This window comes from Dendropsophus ebraccatus, chromosome 10, assembly GCF_027789765.1.
Source record: "Dendropsophus ebraccatus isolate aDenEbr1 chromosome 10, aDenEbr1.pat, whole genome shotgun sequence".
Taxonomy (NCBI): domain Eukaryota; kingdom Metazoa; phylum Chordata; class Amphibia; order Anura; family Hylidae; genus Dendropsophus; species Dendropsophus ebraccatus.
Genome location: NC_091463.1, coordinates 60023673 through 60042893, shown reverse-complemented (window position 1 = coordinate 60042893; position 19221 = coordinate 60023673).

The following is a 19221-nucleotide window of genomic DNA, read 5'->3' as shown; positions in this document are numbered from 1 at the left end:
GCTGATCCCGGCTCGGCAATAGATTGCTATGGCCTGCAGCAGGCCATAGCAATCTATGACCGATCTGATCGATCTTTGCTGTGTATATACACAGCATTGATCTCTATGAGAGATCAATGCTGTTTATATACAAGTCCCCCAGGGGGGCTTCTAGTTAAAGTAAAAAAAGTAAAGAAGTGTTTTTATTAATAAAAAATCCCCTCCCCTAATAAAAGTCCAAATCACCCCCCTTTTCCCATTTTGTAAATATAATTTAATAAATAAATAAACATATTTAGTATCGCCGCGCGCGTAATCGGACGAACTATTAATTAATCACATTCCTGATCTCGCACGGTAAACGGCGTCAGCGCAAAAAAATTCCAAAGTGCAAAATTGCGCATTTTTGGTCGCATCAAATCCAGAAAAAATGTAATAAAAAACGATCAAAAAGTCGTATATGCGCAATCAAGGTACCGATAGAAAGAACGCATCATGGCGCAAAAAATGACACCTCACACAGCCCCATAGACCAAAGGATAAAAGCGCAATAAGCCTGGGAATGGAGCGATTTTAAGCAACGTATATGTGTTAACAACGGTTTGAATTTTTTACAGGCCATCAGATACAATAAAAGTTATACATGTTATATATCATAGTAATCGTAACGACTTGAGGAACATGCATAACAAGTCAGTTTTACCATGGGACGAACGGCGTAAATGCAAAACTCCCCGAAATCAAAACAAATTAGTTTTTTTTTTTCAATTTGACAGCGCAAATGATTTTTTTCCGGTTTCGCAGCATATGTTATGGAAAAATAATGCCTGTCATTACAAAGTACAATTGGTTTCGCAAAAAATAAGCACTCATATACGTCTCTAGGTGAAAAAATGCAAGCGCTGTTGACTTTTAAACTTAAAATGGAATAAGCAAAAGCGCAAAAACGAAAATTGGCTTTGACCTTAAGGGGTTAAAAATAGAGACATGTGACATTCCACATTATATTTCCCATTCTAAACAGTATGCTTATACAGTGTATATTCAGTACATTGCTTTTAGTATTTAATAGACATTTCTCTACTTTATGGCACAAGAAAAGCAGAGCAGAAAAATTTCGTTCAGCTTTAGGTAAAATGTTATATGCTGGGTGTGTATATGGGTCAAGAATGTGTTGACATCACCTGTATGAAATATTTAGTTACATCACAGTGTACTTCATCTAATATATCAAGTTTATAGGTGGCGCCACTTAGTATCACAGACTTGAGAGCAGGTGAGGGCACAGCTATTTTCATTTTCAGAATGTTCACATCATTACCAAAATTACATCATGTGACCTCATATCACCCTCAGCCAGGCCTTCTAAAATGGCACTTCCTGGTTAGATGTGATTAGGGAGACACCAGCCAAAAAAACTACATTAGGGTCTCCCACTGGTATATGGATAAAACAGAGCACTCAAAATAAAGAGTACCACAGTACGTATGGCTTCTAAAACCCTCAAGTTACACAGCCCATTGCTAGGCCACTAGGCTAATGGATGACCAGGATCTCATAATGTGAGAAGCCTTGGTGCTTATTTTAAGAAAAAATGAAACATGTTAAATGGATTATAAGTAAAAACTTTTGACATGTTGTAGAGAGTATTAAGACCCCCCCTATCTTATCCATAGATATACTGTAGCTGGGAGAAAGGTGGGGACGAATAATTATTTTCCTGGATTGCTGCAATCTCCCTCTCACTGCACCAGACTTCATGAACTTATAATGGAGGCTGAAAGAGGTTACAAGTGGGCAATGGTAAATGCATGTGATTTTCATTGTATCAGCATACCTGTAACATTACACTGCAGTTAATACATTTTTCTTTTTTAATTATAAGCTTACTTGGACAATAATGTACAGTATTTGTGATGTTTTCTACTAGGTACATTGGAAATTTATATTATATATATATACACACACACAGCGGTACCTCGATTCTCAAACTGCTCCTTTTTTAGCTGATGCAGGGCACATGAAGAGTTAGTCCCAGCATATGCAGGACACTTTGAGGGAGTTGCTGTCAGGCATAGACAAGACAAGAGACAGTGGGCCCTAGATCTGAACCCACCCACTGTCACCTGCCTACTTGCCTCAGTCGACCCTAAACGGTCGCGGACAACCACGGAGTCGGTCCCTACACTGCGTAGGTGAATACACAAAACGTAGACAGACAAACAAAACACAATGGAGGATAGTCAACTAGCAGGGTCAGAACCAAACAGACAACGCAGTACAAAATCAGAAGGAGAGCGGATAGTCAAATGTCAAGCAAAAGGTCAGAACTCGGGTAGAGCAATAGCAAGGGGATTAGGACAGGGAACGCTGGGAAAGGAGCAGGGGAGCTGGGACTAGTAACAACTAATAGCCAGCAGGGAACTGAGGATCTGACTGCTTTTTATCCTGGATCAGAGACTAGGTCCAACAGCTGATTGGACCAGCCCTGATCCCAGCACCAAGCGCAGATGAAAACCTCGGATTAAAACCATAATTGCAGAAAAACGGCGACATTTTGGTAGAATGATTTTCTCTATTATTGAGGGCGAATTCTGCCAAGGACAAATACTCCTTCCATTTGTCCTGGGCACTAGAAACAAAGCATCTTAGAAATTGTTCTAATGATTGGTTGACTCTTTCAGTCTGCCCATTAGTCTGAGGATGGAAGGCAGATGAAAATGCCAACAAAGTCCCCAATCGACCACAGAACTCCCTCCAGAACTTAGAGACAAACTGCACCCCTTTATCAGACACAATGTTCTCTGGAACCCCATGAAGTCGTAAAATGTGATTGATGAACAGAGATGCTAACGTACGTGCATTAGGGAGTTTCTTAAGGGGAATCAGATGGCACATTTTAGAAAATCTATCAGTTACGACCCAGATAACAGTCTTCCCTTTTGAAGGTGGCAAGTCAGTAATAAAATCCATCGAAATGTGGGTCCAGGGTCTCTCAGGCAAAGGGAGAGGATGAAGAAGACCTTCAGGTAATCTACGAGGAACCTTGGACCTGGCACAGACCTCACAGGCCTCAAACAGTTTAGTATCTCTGGCCCAAGACGGCCACCAATAATACCGTGAGAGCAGATACTTTGTGCCAGCAATGCCCGGGTGACCTGCTAAAACTGAACAGTGTGTCTTTTCAAGAACTCTTGAGTCGAAGGTTGGGGGTACAAAGAGTTTTCCCTCGGGATGTTCCTAGGTGAATCTACCACCTGGGCGGCAAGGTCAGGTTGGAGGGTGGCAACGACCACACCTGGTGCTAAAATAGTCTCAGGTTCTTCCCTGAGGGCATTGCTGGCCTCAAAGCTGCGAGACAGAGCATCCGCTCGGACATTCTTAGAACCCGGACGGAAGGTAATTTCAAAATGGAACCTGATAAAAAAATAACACCCACCTTGCCTGTCGAGGAGTAAGGCGCTTAGCTTTATCAAGGTACAAGAGATTTTTATGATCAGTTAAAACCCTGATCTTATGTTTAGCCCCTTCAAGGAAGTGTCTCCACTCAAAGGCCCATTTAATGTTACCAATGTCATAATTACACTCAGTTTTGGAGAACTTCCTTGAAAAATAGGCTACAGGTCTAAGATTAGTGAGGGTCTCGGAACCTTGTGAGAGGACCGCTCCAACCCCCACTTCTGAAGCATCTACCTCGATGATGAATGGCTCATCTAAATCCGGCTGAATAAGCACTGGGGCCTCAGAAAAACATTTTATCAACTGTCCAAATGCCTGTACAGCTTCGGGACTCCAGTTCACAAGATCAGCTCCTTTTCTGGTTAAGTCAGTCAGTGATTTGGCAATGACTGAAAAGCCTTTAATAAATTTTCTATAATTGGCAAATCCTAAAAATCGTTGCAGGGCCTTTAGACTAGTAGGTTGTTCCCATTTCTCAATAGCAGCCACCTTCAGTGGGTTCATACAGAAGGAGTTAGGGGTGATAATGTAACCCAGACCTTTTGGATCCCGAACTGGCATTTGGAAAGTTTAGCGAACAGATGGTTCAATCTGAGCAATTCCATAACCTTACGAACATGACCTATGTGTGAGGCCCAATCAGGAGAGAAGATTAAAATGTCATCCAGATAAACTACTAAAAATTGCCCAAGATATTTACGGAAAACATCATTAAGAAAATGTTGGAAAACTGCCGGCGCGTTGCTTAACCCAAATGGCATAACCAGATATTCAAAATGCCCTTCAGGCGTATTAAAGGCAGTTTTCCACTCGTCTCCCTCCCTTATTCTTATCAGATTGTAGGCCCCACGTAAGTCAATCTTGGAGAACCACTGGGCACCCACAATCTGATTGAATAGATCCGGAATTAGGGGAAGGGGATGTTGGTTCTTAATGGTAATCTTGTTTAGTTCACGATAATCAATACAAGGTCTAAGACCACCATCTTTTTTCCCTACAAAAAAGAACCCAGCCCCTAAGGGAGAGCAAGAGGGACGAATGTGACCTTTGCGAAGGCTGTCCTGGATATATTCTCGCATGGCCTCCCTCTCAGGTCTAGACAGATTGAAGATTCTTCCCTTAGGATACTTGGACCCTGGCATCAAGTCAATCGCACAATCATAAGGTCGGTGTGGCACCTCCACAGCTTTTTCATCAAAGACATCAGCAAAGTCAGATAAAAACTCAGGAATTGCTCCCTCCACAGGAGAACAATCTGTAACATTCAGCGCAATACAATGAGAAGCATCATTTGGCCCCCATTTAATCAATTCCCTGTTAGACCAGTCAAACACAGGATTATGCTGGTCCAACCAGGGCAAACCCAAAATAATGTCAGAGGATAAGTTATCCATAACCAGAAAATCAAGATTTTCTTTGTGAACTGATCCAATTTGCACCTCAAGATGCGGAGTGATGTACCGGATTTTACCCCGGGCCAAAGGGGTAAAATCAGCACCAGTAATAGTTAATGGACATTTAAGCAGAAGAGGGCAAATTCCCAAGCATGACCAAAATGCAGAGCTAATATAATTGGCAGAAGCTCCAGAATCCACATGAGCATACCCAGAAATACACTTATTACCTAAAAACAACGAGATTGGCAACATCAATTTGTTCTTATTTTCTAGAGGTACCTGTGCACTTGAGTGACTCTCTCGACAGTCACTCAGACGCTGGAGTCTTTTCGCCGGTTGACCAGGCTTGGATGGACATTCTTTCACCCAGTGACCAGACTTGCCACAGTATAGGCAGAGATTGTGCTGTAGCCGAAGAGCTCGTCGGGTCTGGGTGTCAGCAGCACCTAGTTGCATGGGTTCTTCTTGTGACAACAGAGGAACAGAAGGATTAGACTTAGGAGTATAGTTAGGGAAAGAAAGAGATTTAGAAGCATCAGAGGCGCTCTTTTGCCCACGTCTGTCTCTGAGTCTCCTGTCAACCCTTATCGCCAATGTCATAGTCCCTTCTAACGTGTCAGGGGTAGGATACACCACTAATAGGTCCTTAAGTTGGTCAGACAACCCCATCCTAAATTGGCACCTCAATGCTGGATCGTTCCACCCTGAAGGAACACACCACTGACGGAATTCTGCACAGTACTCCTCTACAGGTCTCTTACCCTGTCTCAGAGAAGTCAGCTGTCGCTCTGCCACAGCGGTTCTGTCTGGGTCATCATATAATAACCCCAGGGCATTAAAAAATTGGTCCACTGAAGATAGTTCCATAGATTCAGGGGGTAACGAAAAAGCCCACTCCTGAGGAGGACCCTGCAAGAGAGACATGACAATGCCGACTCTTTGGGTTTCATCTCCTGAAGAGCGGGGACATAAACGAAAAAATAATTTGCAACCTTCCTTGAACACCCTGAAGGTCTTCCTGTCCCCTTTAAATTTTTCGGGGAGCAGAATCGGAGGTTCCAGAGGCATTGCCGCGCTCATGGTCACTTGCCGTGGTGTGGACTCCTGCTCCTGCACCTGTTGTGCAAGATTCTGAACTAGCCTGTTCAGTTCAGACCTTGCATTTGCTCAAACAGAGCTTTCACAGGATCCATGATGCGAGATGACCCGCAAATTTTTTTTTTTTTTTTTTTAGGGGCTGGCTATTCTGTCAGGACTGGCAGGCATAGACAAGACAAGAGACAGTGGGCCCTAGATCTGAACCCACCCACTGTCACCTGCCTACTTGCCTCGGTCGACCCTAAACGGTCCCTACACTGCGTAGGTGAATACACAAAACGTAGACAGACAAACAAAACACAATGGAGGATAGTCAACTAGCAGGGTCAGAACCAAACAGACAACGCAGTACAAAATCAGAAGGAGAGCGGATAGTCAAATGTCAAGCAAGAGATCAGAACACGGGCAGAGCAATAGCAAGGGGATTAGGACAGGGAACGCTGGGAAAGGAGCAGGGGAGCTGGGACTAGTGACAACTAATAGCCAGCAGGGAACTGAGGATCTGACTGCTTTTTATCCAGGATCAGAGACTAGGTCCAGCAGCTGATTGGACCAGCCCTGATCCCAGCACCAAGCTCAGCTGAACAGATCTAGCAGTGCAGTAACCCCTGCACTGCCAGAAGTCTGACAGGCAAGGCAGGTGTGGCTGGAAAGTAAAACACAGTTCATTCAGTGCAAACACAGACAGAAATTCAGTGCTTCCTCTGACGCCCGGCACGGACTGAGGAGTCCAAAGTCACATTCCTAACAGTTGCATTATTAGCAAATAAGGGGTAGGTAATAGCCCCAAGGATCATGCAGAAAGCGTACAACAGACCCCTTTGTCTTTGGTTGAAAAACCCAGTGCCATGATAGGAGCCATTTTGATCTGTACTATAACCTCCCTTCTTGAGGGTGTGTTCACACGTACAGGATCTGCAGCAGATGCGCAACAGATTTGATGGCCCAGATTTGATTTGCTTTAAATCTGCAACTTTAAATCTAAGCCATCAAATCCGGTACGTGTGAGCGCACCCTGAGAATGCCATTTCTATGCATAGCGCTTTTCATTTCGTTTTGGGCTTCTAATCTGGTCTTAATGAGGCTGCAAATCAAGTATTTTCTTGTATGAGAAACCATATCTATCCTTTTATAGGTCTATTATTTTATTGACTATTGGCTGTGAATGGGCTATACAGTGATAACACAAGTGCTGCATTGGCTTTTTGTGCTCCACTTGATGTATTTGCAGCTTCAATTACACTTGTGCTCCCAGGTAGTTGCCTATTATGTTTTCCCTAAATATAAACTAGGAGATCTTCAGTGTTTCAAAGCCCTGGTATTTTATTTTTCAAAATGTAAGAGAAACATAGTATTATTATAGAACAGATCAAATGAATACACACATTGAAGGTCTAAGGAAAAATTGTAAAAAAAAAATCACATCAGTTAAAAGGAAACATATTTCCTGTAAAAAAAAAAAAAAAAAAAAAAACAACAAAAAAAAAATACTGTAGACACAAAACCCAAGAAACAATGTTGCATATGCGTTTTTTTATTCCACCTTTTCCCATGCCGAATTAAGTTATCCAGTACATTAATTTTACCCCAAAGTTAAGCCAAAACAAGCCCTCATACAGCAATGTGGACAGAAAATTATATAAGGGGGGAAACAAAGCCGCCTCGAAAATAAAGCAGTTGAACCTACGCCAAGCCCTGCTGTCAGTCATGCTCATGGACCTGCATGCTAAAATAGTTCCAGAGCGGGCAGAGCTCACTGAGCTACATAAGCCCCACAGGTTCAAAATCTATGTGTTTCAGACCATTCCACAGGCCCTAATGCAATTGGCCCACAATAAATGGAGCGCTAAGGCTGCTTGCACTCGCTTCAGATTTCAGTACATTGGAAGGTTTAGTGAGAATGAATGGGGTGCCAGTGGCCAGTTGTGGAGTAATTGTGTAACTGATCTTGGGCACCGTGTCTCAGCGATCAGCTTGTTATTCCCTATACTATAGATAGGGAATAACAAGCTCCGATATGAGTTCTGCTTTAACCCATTCAGGACTGTCGATGCAACTGTACATTCATTTTTGCAGCGCGTTCCCACTAATGGACATACAGTTTTGTCGGTTGATGAAACAGGCACAGAAGCTACAGAGGCTCTAAGGCTGATCAGCTATGCCTGTGACAGACATAATACACCGCAATGCCGGTCAGCACCGCAGTGCCGTAGGTTGGAGAGTAAAATAGAGGGGGAGGTTTATCAAACATGGTGTAAAGTGAAACTGGTTCAGTTGCCCCTAGCAACCAATCAGATTCCACTTTTCATTTTCCAAAGAGTCTGTGAGAAATGAAAGGTGGAATCTGATTGGTTGCTAGGGGCGACTGAGCCAGTTTCACTTTACACCATGTTTGATAAATCTGGCCCTTTGAAAGTGTTATAAAAAAACAAAACTCAAAAATATAAATAAATTCCCCCAATGCAAATAATAAATAATAGTAGGAGGGGGGGAGGAAGTACATATATTTGGTATCGCTGCCTGCATAACGACAATGGCAACCAAATGATCACATGATTTAAACCTGCATGGTGTACGCAGAAATTAGAAAGTTAGAAAAATGCAAATTTTGCCCGCCTTTATGATTGTATTTTTCAGAAGTAAGTTGTACGGATATCAGACAAAATTTACCACTAACCTAAGTAAGGTACAGTATGTCATGAAATCACTCGGATATCACTAGGATATCACTAGAATCACTAGGATAAGTTAAAGCACCACGGAGCTATAGCAGTAGCTTTAGTTTTATTCCCCCGTGTCAGTCAGGGAGAGGGGAAGCAACTAGTCACCTGGGCGGAGAGCCGCCTGTTACTAGTCACGGCTCTCTGCCTGTCAGCGTGCAGTGCAGGGATGATTGACAGGCAGAGAGGCCCATAAGTGGCCCAGATGACTAATTGCCCAGATCCTTCTCCCTGCCTTGTGCGGCAGAATAAAATACTTTTTCTCCTCACTAGATTTACTGCTGCAGATGCGGCTGGTACGTGCTACACTACTATACTATGATTCTGGCAACCATATCAGCACATTTGTGCTGATTGGTTCCCTTTTAGTGAGACAGGTCAGATTTGAAAAGAGGGCTCTGGTCCTGTCAGGAATCTGTCAGGTCCGTACCAGGTACAGAGCTTCAGACACAAGCAGATATTTAAAATTGCATTTCTCCTTAGAAGCTGAAGTGCCACAGAAGTGATGCTGAGCCGCAGCATGCACATCTTCTCCCTCACCTCTATCAAGACAGGGAGGGTGTGAAAGGGAAGAGACATGCAAGCTGTGGCTCAGAATCACTTCTGTGGTACTTCAGCTTCCAAGGAAAAATGCTGTATTAAATCTCTGCAAATGGTTATTAGCAAAGACAAAGTTTTATCTCCCTGCTGCAGCTCGGTATCGGGTACACACCTGACAGATTCCCTTCAAGTCAATTTTTGGCCCGGTCCTAAATGGGTTAAGAACCTTTTTTAAGAACCTTTTACACAGCATGATTACATCAGCCACACACTGGAATGAATGGCCTGTGTTACCCAGCAATCAGCCAAGAGCCAAGCAAAGCCAACAAACCAGCAATTACTTATTCATTGGCTGATCGCTGGGATAGTTCAGCCCTAAAGATCATCCTCCCTCTGTAAACAAGCTGCACTGACTGCACAATCATCCAGCCATATAAAAGGCTCATTAAACGAGCGTCGATCTGCTAGATTGGCACTGGTATCGGGCATGAGCCTGCCTGTATATAAGAGAGTCTCAGAGCATCAAGCACTCTATTATCATCATACTAGCAACGGCCTCCCATTCAGCAAGCATGGATATAGATCTCCAAACCAGCAGAAGGAAGAAAAACAACATTTCTGACTGCACTACATCTAATAAGTATCTAGAACTGGAGTGTTTTTTTTTTTCTTTATATTTCCATTATATTATGAAATTGCTATTTATCACTCCACTATTGTATTCCTGCAACAATAGAGCTTCTCTTTCACTCTGCACAATCTTTCAGCGGGCCACCACAACCTATATAGACGTATAAAGGAGGAACATGTCTTAAGGAGACGTTAGATTTCCTTATTTACATAGGTGTAATACATTTTCATGTGTCAGGAAGCAGATTTTACACAAACGCTGGGCCAGCTCTATTATGGAGGATCTGTAAGTGTGCAAGGTGAAAAGCTGGTGAGAGAAGTCTTCCAATAATCTCGCAGCACATTAGAAAACCCTTCGGAATTATTATTGTGCTGGCTGGGAAGTGTTGGGAGAGCAAGAAACAGATGAATCATTCATCTGTCATGCATTTCAGTCTGATCCAGTCCGCCCTGTCCCTAATAAGGTCATAAACTACTTAGCTGGGAGAGCACTGACCTACTTTGTGGAAGAGGTTTGCAAGTTATTTCACGTTATAGTGTATTATGCTGATGGGGTTACAAAAACACCACAGGCCGCGGGCTGCTGGATTGTAAAGTTTAGCAGACATACTTCTGGTCTCCGTATGATAGCTGGCTCCTGGACACATAATAACTTCTGCTTTCTTATAATCTGGAGTCAGTAAATGACAGCTATTCACATGTAAGTTCAACAGTTCAATAGTTCTGGATGTACCGTATCTCAGACCACGGGTATTGCTCACACTCTCTAATCCTGGCCGTAATGTACTTATGTCTGGATCACAGGGCCAAAAAAATATTAGCAAGTATTCCGTCATAGGAAAAAATTGTATCTTACTTGCCTACACTTGGAGAAATGAGTCAAAATTCTTCTGTTCACCTGAACTTTTCGGTTAGAACGGAAATTTACAATTAAAAATGACAGATTTTGCCACAACCCTAGAATTCTGCCATGTGCAATATCCACAATGCTCCATGAGCATCAGATCTGTCATACAATTTCTGGAATTGTAAGCTGACCAGAAATTGTGTGTTCGTGGTTTACTTACAGGCTTTGTTCACACTGGTGTTAAGTGTGTGTTTTTTATTCTTAGATGTGTTTTTAATGATATTTTTATCATATTAAAAAAACATAAAAAGTTACAAAAAAAACATTAAACGTTACAAAAAAATACAAATTGTAATCATTACAAATGAGAAGCAGGCAATTGCATATTAACAAACAAAAGCTGAGTGGTTTAAGAATCATTAAAGGAGAATGAGGAGGAGAAAAGACAAGAGATATAAGGAAGAGATGGGGGGATCGAGTATAGATGCACAGCCAGAGAAATTCAGGAGCTCATAATGGAGGTCTGTGGTTACTACCTACTTTCTTGCAAAAACAGCACCACCTCTTTCCTCAGGTTGTGTGTGGTGTTACAGTTCAGCTCCATTCACTTTAATGGAACGGAGATGTAAGACCACACCCAAACTGAAGATAAGGGTGGTGCTGTTTCTAGAAGAACGCGACCATGCCCATAATGCATATCCAGTGATGAGCAGGATTATACATATTATAGGGTGTATATTTTAAGTACAAAAAAGAAATTGAATTTTTCTGATAAAATAAACATTTTATTATAACGTTGTTGTGGGTTACTCACTCGAGAATATATTAACATCGTGCACTTATGTACATTTTTTTCCGTTTCTTATGTGGTTATTTTTCTCCCCTGATTTCAAGAGCAGACAGGTACTGCACACACTGGGCTACTGACAGGTTTGATAGGATAAAACAAGAAGCCGAAACCCAACCTACATCATTCTTCACCATGAACTCCGCTCATGGAGGTTGTAGACATTAGAGATGATCGAACCTCGGCATTTTGCAGGTTCGATCAAACTCAGGCTGTCTCCTCCTTCCCCACAGACCAGGAAGGGATTGGGAATCAAATGCGGAAAGGTTCTAAAATGTTATATCGATCGATCCTGCAAAATCCCGAGCTTCGATTACCCCAATAGACATTTATAGAGGTAGTTCCCAGGTCTTTAACCCAGTATGGCCTATAGAGATGAATAACACAGTGTAAGTATGAGAGATGTAGTCATGCAGAAGCCGTAGTCATGGCGGAGTGAGTAACCAGCTAGCTTAAACAAGCAAAGTTAGGAGTCAAGCCGAATCAACCAGATACATGGAATAAAAACATCTTTAATGCTTACTGGAACCAACTGGACACAGGAAAGAGCCCAAGAAAGCCTCAAAAAGCACAAAGGAGTAAACCTACCATCTAAGCCCCTGGCATACACCACACAAAAATCTGTACCCTTTTCTGCATGATGGGCAGGCAAGACCTTCTCCCGCACCTAATTTATCATGGTTTATGTATGCAAACCAATGTAAACCATGGCAGAAATCTACACCTGTTCCGGAGCAGGCATAGATATGTACACCCACCATGTGGCAAACGCTTGTCCCTCTGGTTTTACTAAGAGACCTGAACCTCTAAGTAAATCTGCATTGGGGGGGGGGGGGCTTTATTTAAGACCAATATGTAAATATGCCAGCCTTGATAATGTCCCCCCAAAATCTCAGAGCCTTGTAGGCTTGTGTGCAGCCCCCCTAGGAGGAGCCTCCTGTCTGTAAAGAGGTAAAGAGGGAAGTAAAAGTGTAAATATGTGGAATTTTTTAATATTGATCTATCATGGCACAAAAGGTTTAAAATCTACTCTTAACTACAGATTGGGGGCAATACTGCAATGTAAGGGCCCTTTTACACAGAAAGATTATCTGACAGATTATCTGCCAAAAATGTAAAGCCAAAGCCAAGAATGGATTTAAAAAGAGGAGAAATCTGAGGCTTTTCTTTATGACCTGATATCTGTTTATAGCCTGTTTCTGGCTTTGGCTTCAGATCTTTGGCAGATAATCTGTCAGATAATCTTTCTTTGTAAATGGACCCTAACATTTACCATCAGCACTTCGGCTGTCACCACGTCACCATGTCTTCATAATATTATGTGATGCATAGGAGTGTGATCATTTTTTGTAATATTCTTTAAATATAATTTAGATGCATCAGGATGATCTGGAAATTGAAACTCAGTTGACTTAAACTGTATACTGTGTAGACTGTGCCCACATAATAAAAATAAGTATTACACAGATTGTACATTATAGAGTAATGATAGTAACGCAGCATAAGATGCGTAAATATTCAGCAACCCATCACCACCTCTTTTATTCTTTTTTATATAAACCGATGAAAACTATAAAGTAGCTTCTGTATCTTTGCCAAAACTCATATATAAGCAAATTTGTCCTTTATACGATAAGCCCATGTGTGATGTGTGCTGGATCAAAAAATCCTACAGGGTCTGATGTTTAATAATGAATTACAATTAGTTTGTGTCTAGCTCCATATTAGTGTCTAGCAGCTTATGTAAGCACCTTAGCTGTGACAGCAGTAAGCATAGGGTGGAAAGAGGCAAGTCCTGCCTACTCCTGATTACATTGTATTTTTGGCTCTTATCCTAAAGAACATTGGAATAAATGATTCAGGACATGGGCGTATGGAATTATAAAAGTGCATTGTAAGATGGCAAAGGGTTGGAAGATCTGCCAAGATGAGCATGTGCTTACCAAGTGTTCTTCTTAAGTATTTCAAAGGTGGAGAAAAAAAAAGGGCAACCTTTGATCACATTTAAATTAACCAACTTTTTTTTATTTGACGTCAGATGTTGGCCAGCAGCAAAGGCTGTGTGAGCAATGGGGCAGCACCCAAATGCGAGTCAGTAAGGGGTCTGTCTGGCAGTTCTCTTCTCCACACTGTCTAGGGGACAGAAATCAATAGTAATGGAGTAGATTACCTTTTATTATTATTTTTATTTATTTATAAAGCGCCCTTAATTCCAGAGCGCTATACAAGCGATGGGGGTAACAAACAGGAACAATACAAGATCAAAACACATTACATGAAGGCAGATGGCAGACTGGTACATGGGGGAGCAGGTGATGTATATTCCAGGGCTGCCCCCGACCCGAGCATACGTTACCGTCTCGGCACCTCAGATGTGTGAAGCTCCCGGCTCTCCTCGCTGCACGGCAGCACTGATTGGCTGATGAGGAGCGAGGGGAGCCAGGAGTCTCACGCAGCCGCGGCGGCGAGCAGGTAATGTATGCTTCAGGCTGGGGCTGTGGGTGGCCGGGGATTAAAGGGGCTGGGTCACATATCTGCAGCTGAATTAAAATTCTGCTACAGATATGTGACCCCATAGGCCTTCATTATACCAGGATCCGCAGCGGATTTAGCTGCAAATCGCAGCGTGAAATCCACTGCGGATCAGGTAGGTGTGAAGCTACCCTTAAGAATGGGAATATCACTAAGCCAAGGCCAAAGCAACGTTTATGTGCACTGCAATCTCAGTCTATCTCTGACCATGTATGCTAGACAGTTCATGAGTAGAACTTTGCATTGTGTCACATGTTTACATGCATATTTCACTGTACATTAATCAGTTTCTATGAAATGCTGAACCCTGAGTGTGATTTCATACTAAGCTATGGCAAGTTATGGAAGGCAAATCAGAACTGCTCATAGAATATGTGGTGTGACCAGTTAGGGCATGCCAGGGCAACTTAACTTGTCCTCAGCCATAGCACACCTTCACACTAGATATCTGCTTTTTTTTCATCCAAAATGGCAACAGATAGTAGTTAAAAGTAGTAGTAGTAGTTAAAAAAAAATAGAAAGTTTACAATCCCATTTATTTAGTGAAGGGTTTTCATCTTTTATTAGGATTTTATGTAAAATAAATAGAGATGAGCGAACCTCGAGCATGCTCGAGTCGATCCGAACCCGAACTTTCGGCATTTGATTAGCGGTGGCTGCTGAACTTGGATAAAGCCCTAAGACTATGTGGAAATCATGGATATAGTCATTGGCTGTACCCATGTTTTCCAGACAACCTTAGAGCTTTATCCAAGTTCAGCCGCCCTAGCCAATCAAATACCGAACGTTCGGGTTCGGATCGACTCGAACCTGAACCCGGTTCGCTCATCTCTTAAAATAAATAAAAAGATATTTAAAAGTATGGGTCTCCTTATCCCAGTATGAAGGCAGGTGAAATATTAAAAGATGCATCCAAATACGTTTGTAACACAACTTTAATACCTTTGGGTTAGATTCTTTCAATCATTTTCGAACAGAACTCTACTTTGTCTAGAACCGATGGCAAAATAGAAGGAGACATAAAATACTAAACCTACTTAGGTCGGGTTTACATATCTTGGGCGATCCGGAGATAAATGCATTGCACCTCCAATGCTCCATAGGCTGACTTGGTACAAGACACTGAATCTATTAATTTGCTGGATCAAGTAATGCTGCATGCAATGTTTTTGTGATCCAACACAACTATGCTAAAGGGTAACTATGACCATCACTGGACATATGTGAACCTACCCGCACTTTTCCCCAACTCTTTACCATCCATGAATATTGTTTGTATTTTCCTGTGTTGTGTTGTCTGCAACCTGAGAAAGAAGCTAACCCTTTTTCTATAATTGACTATAGTGTAGATATTTTAGACCCACCTTGCACCTCTGCATAACCAATGCCCTTTCTGTGGTCTGGCTTTAGGGGCGGATTAACTTTACCATAGGCCCCGGGCTGTTCACCAAGCCTGGGCCCCCCAACCCCACTGTAACTATGGCGGCACTAGCATGGTGTTCATAGTACAGAATAGATAATGTCATGATGCCCTGATTTGTGTAAAATTGCAGTAAAAAAGGAGCGATTTTTTGCAAATCATGGCAGATCTGTAGCCAGGAGATAATACACCACTGAAAGTATGTCTTTTTGGGGGGCCAGGGGCCCCCAGGAGCTCAGGGTCCCGGGCTACCGCCCGAAAAGGACCTATTATAATCCGCTACTGTCTAGCTTCCCGAATAGTTCCATAGCCAAATAGGATTGATAGCAGATATGTTACAAGCCTTATTACCCCTCTACATACACTTATATCCATGCAGGGACAAAGGACAAAACCCCCTAACATCTGGAATTTAAAATTAGGTATTGAACAGCTCCCTTACATGCTCCATAGAGAGACAAAAAAACGAATGGGTGATCGTTTGTGAAGCATAAACGCTACCAATGACAACCCCAAAGAGTTGTGGAAGGGTAGGCTCCAACTCTACCGTAGGCTCCGATTCCTTACTGTTGTGATGAATGCAGTAGGTGGTTTAGCATTGTCTTACTGAAATAAGAAAGGCCTTCCCTGAACCAGAGGTTGTCTGAATGGCTGCATATTTTGTGCTAAAAGCTCTAGATACTGTGTAGCACTGTCTCACTTTCATTATCTGATATGTGGTCTACGTTCTATTTTGAATAAAATAGGCGTCTATTAGATTTACTAATCGTAGCATTGTGATTTTATTTGCATTGTTTTACATTTTATATGGGGCTCCAACTTTTGGGGAATTTGGGCTGTCTTTTTGCTTTACCCTTGGGATTGTGTACTGGTACCTGTTGTTCTACTCCTGGCTCCAACCTGTGGCTCTATTCCAGACTATGGGCCCTATTACACGGAGCGATAATCTGCCAAATCAGGATGATTTGGACGATTATTGCTTTGTGTAGTAGAGAGAATTATCAGCCAATGAAAGGATAATCGGCTGATCATTTCTTTAGGTCCAGGCCTAAAATCATTGGGTGTCGGGCGCGCATCACTACGTATAATAGCAATGCCTGGCCAACAGCTGATAATTGTAGTATAAAATAATAAAGTATTAATTTACCTTACCATGTTCCCTGGTGTCCTTGGGCCTTCCCCAGTGTTCTCGGAGGCCTTCCCTGGTGTCTGCAGCTCTGCCATCTGTTCAGGTCTCTACACTGACAGGCCACAGCCGCTCAGCCAATCACTGACTGATACAGACTGTGGACACTCAGCCAATCACTGGCCGAGACAGGCCACAACCGCTTAGCTAATTACTGGCCGAGACAGGCCACAACCGCTCAGCCAATCACTGACCGAGACAGGCCATGGCCAGTGATTGGCTGAGCAGCCGGCAGCCTGTCAGTGTGGAGACCAGAACCGGAGGCAGAGCTGGAGACACCAGGAAAGGTCTCTAAGGACACTGTGAAACGTGGTAAGGTTAGTTAATACTTTATTAACTGCCTATTAGTGGGCCCATGTAATTGCTCAGTAAACGAGCACTGATCTAGTAGATCGGTGCTCATTTACAGTTTATAATGGTGCCGTCTAATAGGACCCTATTCTCATCCTATAGCCTCTTATACAGACCACTCTCCTAGTGATGTCTCTGTTGCCTCTGTTTCTAACTAAACTTTTTGCTTGTCAGTTCTGCTGTAACCAATCTAGGACTATTCTAGTAACCATAAAATGGCGATCGTAAGAGATTGAGATTTTGAGCATCAATACATTTGATTTGACAATACAGATGGCAACCACTTCTACATTTACAACATACCATGAAACAATCACTCTGATTCTGTAAGGACAATAGAAGACATGACGCTGAGATTATAGCTTGCAAACTGTGTACCTATGATAATGTGCACAGTAACGTAACAAATTTTGGACTGCATTAATAAATATAGACAAAAACAGGAGGTGATTCCAGATGATCAGATTCCATTTAAAATTTCCTAAGTGCAATGATCACTAATGGTGATGTCTTCACAGAAATAGGGTCTTTATGTTGTGCCATGTGTTACAGTGTGTTAGGCGATCATCCTTATCTATAACAACTGTTCTATAAAGTTAATCCAAACCAATCCCCTTTCATCTTTCTGGAGATTTATAAAGTGAAAGCAGTAATCTGACTGGTTGCTATACACATTTAATAGGAACAGTTTTTACATATGAGTCCCATTATGCTTAGAAGTAGCAATTTAGGGAAAATTTTTAAAGAAGTTATAAAAATGCATTCATTTTGATCTGTTTTTTCATTGACTTCTATTATAAAAAAAGAAAATGGATCAAAACACATCAGTTTTTTTTCACATACACAAAAATGTGGCCATCCACATGCATTTTGATTCGCTTTTCTATAGTGGAAGTCAGTGGAAAACGAATGCATGCAAATGCATACACTTTTTCTATCCGTTTTTTGCATTAAATGGATAGACAAAATTTTTTTCGCACAGTGTAAACACAGCCTAAGCGGTTGCAAAAACATAATGGGGAAGATTTATCAAACATGGTGTAAAGTGAAACTGGCTCAGTTGCCCCTAGCAACCAATCAGGGGCAACTGAGCCAGTTTTACTTTACACTATGTTTGATAAATCTTCCCGAATGTGTACCCAGCCTAAGGGGTACAGCACAGGCCAAAAAAAAAACACACAAATTTTTTATAAAAGTTGTGTAAAACCTGCCAGTATTGTCTGGATTCTATTGTGCGCAGAGACCACGAACGGATAAGTGTGGAGATATTTTTTTTTAAGAAAGCAGACATGTTTTAATCCAGTATAACCCCTTAATGTTCCTGCAAAACCCCTTATTGTCCCTAGAAATCGTATTAATCTTGGTGCACATGTGTTAGTTGAAAGTAAATAGACTAGGGGGTTGTCCTTCTTTGAACGTGGCCAGGTTGGGATAAAAATATTAAAAAATGCATACACACTGATTCCCATAAAAACATCTGTTATTCAATGCATTGTGTGCATCAAACGTCCATCTTCCCATTGACTTCAATGCATTTGCATTGCAGTCAGTTAAATTGCGGCAAAAATTGACGTTTTTTAAAATATGAAAATCGGCCGCCTTTTCTCTGTTTTTGATGTTGTGTGAACATAGCCTTTGGAGCTAGACGTGCACTGCCAAATAACTACAAATCCGTGGTTGTCCCCTCTGTCCCTCCGTACCCGCTCCTCATGCCCCTGCACCCCTTGCCATAATAAAAGTGAATCTGTGCATTCACCCTTTCAGTACGGAATGCTAACATTGACAATGTGAAGAAGCAACTTTTCCGGAGGAAAAAACTGGGCACCAGCATACAGTACACATACAGTCACATGACCTGGAGCTTGCTGGGCTTCTCTTTGCGGCCTGCACCCATTTGAAAGACAGGGGAAGAGCTGGAGACTGGCTTAAAGGGGTTGTCCAGCGAAAATCTTTTTCTTTCAAATCAACTGGTGTCAGAAAGTTATATAGATTTGTTATTTACTTCTATTAAAAAATCTCAAGTCTTCCAGTACTTATGTTTTTATTTTCAGTCTGACACAGTGCAGTCTGACATCTCTGGCTGAGACAGGAACTGTCCAGAGCAGGAGAGGTTTTCTATGGGGATTCATAGAAAACAGAGACAGGAACTCCAGAGATGTCAGCAGAGAAAATAAAACAACATTTCCTGCATGACATACAGCAGCTGATAAGTATG